The sequence below is a fragment of the Cannabis sativa genome, chromosome 6 (genome assembly GCF_029168945.1).
Source record: "Cannabis sativa cultivar Pink pepper isolate KNU-18-1 chromosome 6, ASM2916894v1, whole genome shotgun sequence".
NCBI classification, from domain to species: Eukaryota; Viridiplantae; Streptophyta; class Magnoliopsida; order Rosales; family Cannabaceae; genus Cannabis; species Cannabis sativa.
Window position 1 is genome coordinate 43,558,723 of NC_083606.1, and position 10,494 is coordinate 43,569,216.

The window sequence follows — 10,494 nt, forward strand, 5'->3', positions numbered from 1 at the left end:
CATTTAGTTTTTGGGCTTAGTCAATTAATAACAGTTGTTCATTTTAAGGTTAAATTCCTCTCTTTTGGGCCTTGTGTGAGAGTTGGGAGCCATAGTAGTGGGTACGACATACTGAACCCAGCACCCCCTCACATCAACCACCCCAATTGTGAAGGTTCATTTGCTTGATTTGAATAACTGTACTAGGTTAATTAAACTAGTTTAACCTAATAAAATTGATTAGCAACATAATTAATTTCATTTATTTTGATATTAATTTAAGAAAATTATAGTTTAAAGAATTTTTTATTCTAAGCTAAACTATATGTATTTTCTTGTATTTAATTAAATATAGAATTATAACCATCTAGATTCTTTCTGAAGCTTAATTTAAATTTTTCATTAAATATTCCTATTTAAGTTGATATTTAGTTATCTACAACTAACCAACTTAAATCTGGATATCTTTTGGATTTAAAATTTCAAAATTAAGTTGAGGAATTTTAGACATTGGTTATTAAGATTCTTTAGATATTTTTTAAGTTAATATCTTTTCGAATATTAACTTAAAATGGAATATTTTTTAAATTAAGTGGTTACAACTTAATTTTTGATATTTAATTAAATTTAAATTTGAAAATATTTAAGTTCTAGATTTTTTCTAATACAACTTAAATTAGATATTTTTTCAAATTTTGTGGAAAAGATACTTAGTCAAATAAGATATTTTCTAGATAGTTATTTCTAGGCTACTTATTATTTATAATATTAAATAGGAAAATATTATACATTGTGAAATTAATTATTTAAATAATTAATTTTCGTACAATTTATTTTAAGTATATTTTTTCCTAGTATTAAACTAGAGATTAATAATTAAGCCTTCTCTACACTTAATTATTTATTTCTTGAATTTAATACATTTATTAATTTGAAAAATTAAATATCTAAGTTGATTTTCATCATGATACTTAAATATTTATTTTTCATGACACTTAATTAAATAGTAAATTATTTTTAGTTGAAATTTATTTTTTCAACTAAATTTAAATAATTTTCAAAATATATTTTTTTTCTTTATTTTATTAATCAAATTTTGAAATTGCATTTCTTAAATGCTGGAATTTTGAATTTTATTTGAAAAATAGATTAAAGTTGTAAATTATTTATTTTAATTTTGGACCAACTTAAATCAATGATTTTTTCATTTAATGATTAATTAAAATAAATGAAGTAAAATATATTTTTCTTTATTTTATTAATCAATTTTCGAAATTGCATTTCATAATGCAAGATGATTTTGAATTTATCTTGAAAAATAGATTAAGTTGTAAATTAATTATTTATTTTAATTAATTCTTGGATCAACTTAAATCAATGATTTTTTTTTTTCATTTATTGATTAATTTAAAATAAATTGAATTAAAGTATATTATTAGAAATTGAATTAATTAGTCAAAGGAAAATCTAGATAGATGATATTTTTGCTTGAAGTATTTTTCTAGTGTATTTAATTAAATAGAAAAATAATATTTAAGTTGATTTTCATCATCATACCTAAATATTTAAAAATTTTCTTATGTATTTAATTAAATAGTAAAATTATATTTTTTTGTTGTAAATTAATTTTATTAATTAATTTTCGGCCAACATTAATTTGTGTCACTGAAAATTTTAATTTTTCGAAATGCAATATATATTTATAGAAAATTAAATTTGAGTTGTAAATTAATTTAAATTAATTTTGTAACAACTTAAATTGAATATTTTTCTAAATATTTATTGGAAATTATTATTAAGATGGAAATAATTCATGTTATTTTCATATCCATCTAAGTAAAATTTATAAATATTAAATTAAAATTTATATTTAGAATTTTTCATTCTAAATTGGAAATTTTAATTAATAAATATATATATTTAAAATAAATAGATTAAATAAAGAGAATCAAAGAAAATACAACTCTCTTTAAATAATGAGCTTTATAATTAAGATATTCGATCTCCATTGTGGGTTTTACACCGCGTTTGTTTAAGTGAGTAATCCTCCCTAATGGAGGAACGTTCATTAGCAATTTCGCACCGTTTAATCTCGAATGATAAGTAGTTTGTAAGAAATGCAATTTCGAAATTTGATTAATAAAATAAAAAAAAATATTAGAAATAAAATTAAAATAAAATAAATAATTTACAACTTTAATCTATTTTTCAAATAAAATTCGAAATTCTAGCATTTAAGAAATGCAATTTCGAAATTTGATTAATAAAATAAAAAAAAAATATTTAAGTATCATGATGAAAATCAACTTAGATATTTAATTTTTAAATGTATTAAATTCAAGAAATAAATAATTAAGTGTAGAGAAGGCTTAATTATTAATCTCTAGTTTAATACTAGGAAAAAATATACTTAAAATAAATTGTACCAAAATTAATTATTTAAATAATTAATTTCACAATTTATAATATTTTCCTATTTTAATATTAGAAATAATAAGTAGTCTAGAAATAACTATCTAGAAAATATCTTATTTGACTAAGTATCTTTTCCACAAAATATGAAAAAATGTCTAATTTAAGTTGTATTAGAAAAAATCTAGAACTTAAATATTTTCAAATTTAAATTTAATTAAATATCAAAAATTAAGTTGTAACCACTTAATATAAAAATATTCCATTTTAAGTTAATATTCGAAAAGATTGTGATCTGCTTAGTCCACTGTAGCAAAGGATTCGTAGGTGCCATTTCGTGGTGGATCACCCCTTTATATACAAAGCAGGTGTCCAATCGGTTACACAAGGATCACATTCATTGTTAATCCATTATTTACATATTGAATTGCAATAATTAAACCCAAGCAACGTTAACATTAATAAATGAATGACAGTTACTAAGTCCATCAACGTATGCGTCTTCCGCATCTGCGAGTTGACTGTTCATGTTCCGTTGTTGAGCTCGCAGGGTTATCATTACGTTTGGAATGTCTGCGTCCTTAGGTAATCGCCTCTTGTAGACATCGCATGTTGAGCTGATAGAACCTAGACATGCGAGTCTATACCGGTTTATCAAGGCTATTGGGTCGTTGGGACCAAATCGCATCATTGAGAGTTGGCCTCTACGCTTTCGCAGAAGTATAGAGAGGATACTCGCATATGTCTCGACACATGCGAGTTGGATCCATCCTCCCTTCCTGCATATGCGAGTTACAGTTATGCGATCCGACTTTGGTCGTACTCGCTGGCTTTATCCTGGGGAGGTTCAAACTTCGAGGAGTCTCTCATGGACATTTCAGCTTCCATTGGAAATCTGAAAAATACGTGTCCTCTAAATAGGAGTCTTGTCTCGAGTTTCTAGGTGAGAGAAATCTCACTATAACACATGCCCCTAGTTTCGCGATGTGACAGGTGCGGTCACAGAGGGAAACTATTACTCGAGAGACAGGTGAAAGGTTGTCACGAGGAGGTGACCTTTTGGTTTTCCCGTCGAGGGTTTCGAAAAATGACGGCTGTAATTATTACTTTTTATTGCATTTATGGTGCCACATCACAAAACTCCTCGGTTTTCGTGTAGGCGTGGCCATCGTTGGCCGTTAGGTTGGGCGACCTTAGGCATTCTGGTTGCCACGTGTCGTAATCCCAATTAATAAGGGATATGGGTATTTAAACCCTTTGATACGAATCAAATCTTCCATTTTTTTCCTCTTGTTCTTAACTTCCTCCTTCCCTCCTTTACAGAGATTTCAAACCCACTTTCGTACCTTACCCAGATTTCTACTGCTCTTTCTAAAATATCCTCAATCTCAGAAGTGATCGAGAGCAATCGCAGGAACCAAAACTAAAGGTTAGTTTCAAGTCATTGTATTTTCGTTTTCTGTTTGGAGAAAAAATGCTTTTTTTCTGGGTTTTGGTACTTTGAGGCTTTTTAGGAATGTATGCTTGTAAGGGGTATGTATGTTTATGAGGCTATGTGTTTTAGGTAAAAAACCTGGGTAAATTCATAGAATATGACCTGTAAACTGACATAACCACACACGATATACTTGAATAGGCACTGTTTCACGTCTTGAATACTCGCGGGTACTCAGATGAACAACTCAAATACTCGCGGGTATTCAGATGAACAAATTCGAATATTCGCGTATTGCCAAGATTTACTTTCTTTTGATTGATAGCTAGACCTTTTAGGATTTTTATGCGTCGTGGGTTGAGTTGCGAGGGTATCAATCGCTGTTTCAAATGGTGGGTGTATCTCAGTATTCTAATGGTCATATATGCGATTATATGCCCCTTGAGATACTGAGGTACACCCAGCCATTTGCAATATGCGATGATACTCAAATGATCGTACTCTTTGGCTGATAGGTAGTCTCGGAACGGTGGGAGTATCCCAGTAACTTTAGGGTTATGCTTGAAAACGCATGCCCCTTGAATCACTGGGATTCTCCCAGCCGTTTCTGGAGGTATATCGCTTGGCCCAGGATGCGTGAATTACTCGCCAAAGAAAGTATTATCTCTACTCGCATATTGATGGGGCGGTCAGTGTTCGCAAGGATGCTGACCATTCTATCGAATGCGACTTTATAGTTTAATGCGGGTGAGATCACTTATTTTGCTTTTTCACACATCCATCACGCTGAAAAGATCTTCTATCTTTCAGATGAGCGACTTGTCGGATAGCCAACAGCTCGGCTCTGGAGGCCGTGCATTCGACGGTGATGTTGACCAGGAGGAGGATAGCTTTCTCCCAACCTCGCTTTCTGAAGAGGAGGCCGCTCCAATAGAGCTAGGCCCGATGTCTTCTGTGGACATCGAAAGGATGGTGCAGGAAATCGCCGAACCTGGGACCATGGACATTTGAGACAGCGAGTCCACGGTGTCGGCCCGCGACTACCTTATCCACTCGAGGCATGCTCCTGACATCAAGGTCGAGGAGATGGATGATGAATGGACGACCCCAGTTCGCGAGTCAGGTGAGGACGAAGAGGAGGCGGAAGGGAGTGGGACATATTCGGTTGACGATACCCAGCTGAATGAGCCCTTCGCGTGTGAGGATCTGATTTCGAGGGTTTCCAAATCAGATTTCACTACCTTTGTGAGGTTAAATTTGCTGCTACTCGCGTTTCAGCGACCTAAACCGTCCCAGAGGGCGCATCTTCCGTTTACTAACCCTGCGATTATTCCCACAGAGGATGTGGTAGTCTCAATACCCATTCTCCGGTGTGGGGTATCGGTCCCCTTCCATCCCTTCATCGCAGCTATTCTCAGGCGATATGATGTATCACCTTTTTAGCTAACTCCAAACAGCTATCGCACTGCCCTAGCCTTCTATGCGATGTACATGGAATATGTTCATAGGGCCCCCTCAGTAGAAGAGTTCAGCTATTTCTACGACATAAAAAGCGTAGGTCTTCATAATGGCTTCTACTGTTTTAGCAAATGGGCGACTTCTGAGATCAATGGAGTAGAAGGAATGGTATCGAACATGGGGGATTGGAAATCGAAGTGGTTTTATCTCTTTAAAGTCCCTGGGATTAGAACTGACTTTAATCGCAGACCTAGTATGTCGCGTATTTTTTAACTTAGACATTTTCTGAATTACTTTTGAAATCTTTTGCTTACTCACTCTTTGTTGCTCTCGCAGATAGACCAGTTCGACCAGCACTTGACGCGACTCGCAGAGAGACAGCTGAAATCCTCGGGAGCCTTCCGGTACAAGATCGCGACTAGCGATTACTGTGTACAACTGTGAAGTTGCGAGAACATCAGCTGATTCCTGAGAACGCAAGTCTTCAAAGGGAGCCAGTATACAAAGAACCATCCGAGAGGCAACAAGAGCGAATAGACAAACGCCTCTCCAAGCAAACTTCTCGACCAATCTCAGGTAATTTATCTCTTGTTATAAACTAATAGATAGAGTTTGACTTATACTTATCTTTCATTTATCTTCGCAGATATGACTTTTTTGAAGTCCGCACCTGTCCTGAAGATCAAGCCGAAGGGTGGAGCAACGACGACCTCGCCCATTGTCGCCCAAAAGAGGAAGAGCGATGCGATGGCTACCCTTGCCACAGACTCTTCCAAGAAGCTGGCCAAGATCGCACAGGACAAGGGGAAGAAAGTCGTAATCGATCCACCTGTTCGAGCTCGCGACTTCTTAGCCATCTAAGAGAAGTTCCTGGCCGAGATCCCTTATGAGGAGCTTGTTACGCGCTCTGCTGAGTTGGCCGCGCAGTTGATGACCCTGTTCATAAAAGCTGCTGCTACTCCTTCGAAGGAAGCCGACTCGCTGAAGAGGCAAAATGCCCAGTTTCAGGAGAACATAAAAAGACTGAAGCAAGAAGTGGCTACGAAGGAGAAGGAGCTCGAAGAGCTCAGCAAGGCTAAGGAGCAGGCGGAGCTTGAGGTCAAGAACTCGCGGGCGACGATCGAGGAGATGACCTGCGATTTGGAGACTGAGAGAGAGAATGGGAAGAAGCAGTATGATCAGGCAGTGTCTGATTATATTTATACCACTCTTTCCAAAGTTCCAGACTTCGACTTCTCTCTCCTCGGAGCAGAAGCCGCTGAGATGGCCGAGGCTTTTCGTGCCATGTCGCCTACTCAGACCCAAGGTGGTGGAGGGAACCTTCCTGATGAGGTCGAGGGTGCGGATGCTGAAGAAGTCGAGAACGAGGTCATCAGCAAAGTCGCGGATGAGACTGCTCCTGCTGCTCCAGATGTTTAATTTTCCTCTATGTTATGCTTTTTAATTTTACTTATCTTTTTTTTTTATATGCGGTACAGGGGTACTCGCGCTTTTGTACTTAGACAAATTTCCTTTTATTTTAGACAAATTTATATCCTCGCGGGGATAATTATCCTTTAACATTTTCGCAGTACATGGGTACTCGCGTTTTCTATATATATATTTGCGACTTTAATTACAGCTTGGTGTAATAAGTAGAAATATTTACAAGGCTGATAAAATTTTGAAAATTTAACAATCAATTTCATTCATATAATCAATAGTACATTCGGGCATATATACCCCCCTATACTTAGGATTTTTTTCCTTTGCATGAAAAATATCTAAGTATAAGTACAAGAGTGAACATAGTCGAATAATGCGAGTACTATTGATAATAAAATTTCAAACTCTCGCCATTCCATGCTCGTTGAATCGCAGTTCCATCGAGTGTTGCGAGTCGATACGTGGCATCACCAATTTTTTCTGCGATGAGGTATGGTCCTTCCCAATTATCCCCAAAGACCCCATGCGACGGGTTTTTGGTATTTGGCATTACTCTTCTAAGGACCAAGTCTCCTGCTCGCAGGGCTTTTACTTTCACTTTGGAGTTAAAGTATCTTGCGGTTATTTGGTAAGCCGCATTTTTTAAGTGCGCTTGGTCATGCTTTTCCTCCAAAAGATCAAGGCAGAATAGCTGTTTCTCGTTGTTCTGCGAGATGTTGAAAATATCTCTGCGTAGGGAACCTGCCCCAACCTCAACTGGCAACATGGCCTCGCACCCATAAGAAAGTGAGAAGGGTGTTTCGCCAGTTGTAGATCGAGGAGTCGTATTATAAGACCATAGGACTTGCGGTAACTCGTCTGGCCAAGCTCCTTTGCGATCTTCTAGTTTCCATTTTATGGTGTGTTTGATTATTTTATTAATGGCTTCAGTTTGTCCATTACTCTGCGGGTAAGCAACTGCGGAAAAAGCCTTTTTAATTCCCAAATCGTCGCATAGTTGTCGCATCTCTTTGCAGTCAAACTGTTTTCCATTGTCTGAAATGAGTTTATGCGGAATGCCAAAACGACAAATGATGGAGGTATAGACAAACTCGCGCAATTTCGTTGCTGTGATGGTTGCGAGTGCTTTGGCTTCGGCCACTTCGTGAAGTAATCAACTGCGACTATCGCATATTTGACTCCGCCTTTTCCTTTGGGTAACTCGCCGACTAGATCAATTCCCCATATTGCGAAGGGCCATGGACTTGTGATAGAATGGAGGTTACTCGGAGGCTGGTGGGTATAAGTGGCTATTCGCTGACACCTGTCACACTTCTTTGCAAACGCGAGAGCATCTTGTCGCAATGTTGGCCAGTAATACCCTTGCCGCATGATTTTTAACGCAAGGGAGTTACCTCCGGTATGATTGCCACAAATCCCCTCGTGTACTTCACGAAGTATGTAACCACAATCCTCTCTGCGGATACATTTGAGAAGCGGTTGACTAAAACTTCTGCGATACAACCTTTGGTCATATATTACATAACGGGCGGCTCGCTGTCGCAATTTTCTTGCCTCTACTTTATCATCGGGTAAGAGCCCCTTTTCCAGATATGCGAGGATAGGAGTCATCCAGGTAATCTCCTGAACGGCATCTATCTCCATGATTACTTCTTGATTTATGGTTGGGTGAGCCAATACGTCTACCGGAATCACATCGAGCAATTCGGCTTCTCTAGTTGAGGCCAAACGGGCCAATGCGTCTGTGTAGGCATTTTGAGCACGCGGTACTCGAGACACGACTACATTTTTGAACTTCTGCATTATTTCGCGAACAATGGCTAAGTATTTAACCAATCTCCCGCCTCTTGCTAGGTATTCTCCATTCACCTGGCATACCACGATTTGGGAGTCGCTAAAAGCCTGAAGATGCTCGACTTTCATCTCGAGGGCAAGTTTCAATCCTGCGATTAAAGCCTCATACTCGGCTTCATTGTTAGATGCAGAAAACTCAAAACGTAAAGCAGCGTGTACCTTGAAATTATTGGGACTAATTAACAAGATCCCACTACCAGAACCTTCGCTATTTGAGGCTCCATCGACGTACAGTGTCCATGTCTCTCTGCTTGCTATAGCAATGTCACTTCTGTCCTCTACGACTACTACCTCGGTGCTGGGGAATTCAAGTATAAAATCTGCCAAGGCTTGCCCCTTGATCGCAGTTCTCGGTTTATACTTAATGTCGAACTGACTCAACTCCATCGCCCATTTTAACAATCTCCCCGATGCTTCTGGTTTCGCTAGAACTTGTCTTAAGGGGAAGTTCGTCAAAACTTCAATGCTGTGAGCCTGGAAATAGGGTCGCAATTTTCTTGAGGATATTATCAAGGCCAAAGCCAATTTCTCCATTTGGGGATATCGTGTCTCGGCATCCAGTAATCGCTTACTGACGTAATACGCTGGGTATTGGCATCCTTGGTCCTTGCGTATTAGTACCGAACTAATCGCATATTCTGAGACGGCCAAATAGATGGACAAGACTTCTCCGGACAATGGCTTTGACAAGATCGGAGGCTGCCCCAAGTGCGTTTTTAAAGCTTGAAAGGCCTGCTCGCATTTTTCATTCCAATGGAACTTGTTGTTGCCTTTCAAAATCTGAAAAAACTCCTTGCACTTATCAGAAGATCTGGATATAAAGCGGTTTAAAGCTGCGACTTTACCTGTGAGGCTCTGAACCTCCTTAGGCTTGGTTGGTGATGGCATTTCCACCAATGCCCTGATCTTCGCAGGATTGGCTTCTATTCCTCGCTGATTAACCATGAAACCAAGGGATTTCCCAGAGCCAACTCCAAAGACGTATTTCAGTGGATTTAAACGCATCTTATATCGTCGCAGTATATCGAACATGGCCTGTAAGTGGGCAATATGATCCTTCGCATGTTGTGATTTTACGAGCATATCGTCAACATATACCTCCATGGTCTTTCCAATGAGATCTGCGAACATCATATTCACTAGCCTTTGATAAGTCGCACCTGCGTTTATTAAACCAAAAGGCATTACTTTGTAACAGTATAATTCTCGATCAGTAATAAACGAGGTATGATCTTGGTCTGGTTCATACATCGGGATTTGATTATATCCCGAGTATGCATCCATGAAACTCAAGAGTTCGTGACCTGCAGTGGCATCGACAAGCTGGTCAATGCTAGGAAGAGGAAAGCTGTGTTTGGGACAGGCTTTGTTTAGATCTGTAAAGTCAACACATGTGCGCCATGAGCCATTAGGCTTTGGCACAAGTACAGGGTTTGCTAACCAGTTGGGGTAAAACGACTCCCGTATAAAGCCGCAGGCAAGGAGGCGGTCGACTTCTTCTTTTAGAGCTTGGTACCTTGCGGGGTCCATTTTGCGGGGCTTTTGTCGGACACCTCGCACTTCGGGGTCAATGTTCAAGCGATGACACATGACTTGCGGAGATATCCCGACCATATCTGAATGTTTCCAGGCAAAGACATCAAGATTTTGCTTTAAAAAGGTCGTTAATTGTTCTCGCAGCTGTAAATTTAATTTAGAACCAATTTTTAAAACCTTGTTATTATCTACAGGATCTATAGGTACCTCGATTGTGTCTTCCGCGGCTTGGGCTGCGGCGGTGTGATCGAGGATTCTTGGATCCAAGTCTGGTTCGTCTATTTGCGGCACTTCCTCGATTCTGAGGATCTCCTGGCGAGGAGGTGGTGCTTCCAAAAGGTAGATAACATTTACTGTCCTTTTTTCTGCGAGTTTAACGGTTGCGTTATAACATT